At 31.3% G+C, this 1,308-nt stretch overlaps 1 long non-coding RNA gene across 1 annotated transcript; it reads right to left on the bottom strand.

Annotated features, from left to right (window-relative positions):
* Positions 1–252: 252 nt before the first annotated feature.
* Positions 253–1,053, bottom strand: LOC148211957 (uncharacterized). The gene is made up of 2 exons (XR_015790394.1): positions 929–1,053; positions 253–841 (listed from the first exon to the last, which is right to left on the bottom strand). It is a non-coding gene; the product is annotated as an uncharacterized LOC148211957 (long non-coding RNA).
* Between the last annotated feature and the right edge of the window lie 255 nt (positions 1,054–1,308).

The raw sequence follows: 1,308 nt of genomic DNA, 5'->3' as shown, positions 1-1,308 counted from the left end.
TATTTCGTGACGGTGTTTAAACGTCATGAAAAGTTTATTCCGTGACGTTTGATAATAGTCCTAAAAAATATTTTGGTGACGGTTTAAAAACGTCACTAATGATTTTATTTTGTGACGATAAAAAGAGGGTCACTGAATATGCATTTAATTTTGATTGCAGATGTCGCGGAATATAAATATCATATTGTCAACTTGTCGATCGAATACGCAAATATATTAATTTACCATAACAAAGTTGAAATATATTAAACATGAACAAGGAAGCTAATATATTAATTTAGAATGTACTAATATTCTCAAACACAAATTACATAATTACAGAATTAAACATGTTCCGTACACACCAACCCCAACAACGATGCTCAGCCACCAATTAGTTGCATTCCTAATTGTCGACATCTTTGGGGTAAGAAAGACCTAATGAAAAAACAATACCCAAGTTAGATAAATGACGAACGAAAGATAGATAAGGTTAAGGAAAGTCACTTTCTAAAAAACATGTCTATCTATTAAAAATGACAAAGGATCGTGATATTTGCAAATAACATTCTTAAATAAACAAACTAAGAGCCTATCACAATAGTATTGTTTGCAAATACTATTCCAACGTTACAGAATTGATTAAACAAAAACCAACCTATGTACATATCTTCTATATCTTTAGTAATATCGTATAACGTAATACCCATATTATGTTGATTCAGGTTGTTTTGGACACTATGCATACAACAAGGCATGAATGTTGATGAGCATCCATTACTTCCATGACTCTAACTCTATCACCCACTTCCATTGCTGTAAATCTACTACACGCTTCCATTAATATCCTAATAGTTCCCAACTTGTGCACAAAATATATTCTCAATAGGATTATATTTTTACACTACAAAATTAAGTCAACAAACTTAACCATAATTAATTCAATTACCTCGATAGCAATGACATTGCGCAAGCTCAAACAAAAAAATGTCAAAATTTCAGCATGACCTCTACTATAACATCCTAAAATCATACCTGAAATATGATACAAATAACACATTTAAACATGATAGGAATAGGACCACCCGTCCCTCGACAAACTACATTTAGCAAACATCCAATATTTCGACACATGTAACATAATAATTGTAATATAATGAGACCACACATCCCTGCACACAAACTATATTTAGCAACATCCAACATTTCTAATTATAATGGGACTACCTATCCGTGCACAAAAACTGTATCCAGCAACATATCCAACATCTCTAGTATTTCAATTCTACTAAAACAAAAAGTAATCCAACTAGCTTAACATCAAATAAA

This window comes from Momordica charantia (assembly GCF_013281855.1).
Source record: "Momordica charantia cultivar OHB3-1 chromosome 4 unlocalized genomic scaffold, Mcharantia_2.0 BLBB01000004.1, whole genome shotgun sequence".
Lineage (NCBI taxonomy): Eukaryota > Viridiplantae > Streptophyta > Magnoliopsida > Cucurbitales > Cucurbitaceae > Momordica > Momordica charantia.
Note: the sequence above shows the minus strand (reverse complement) of the source record. Positions and strands in the feature narration are given on the sequence as shown.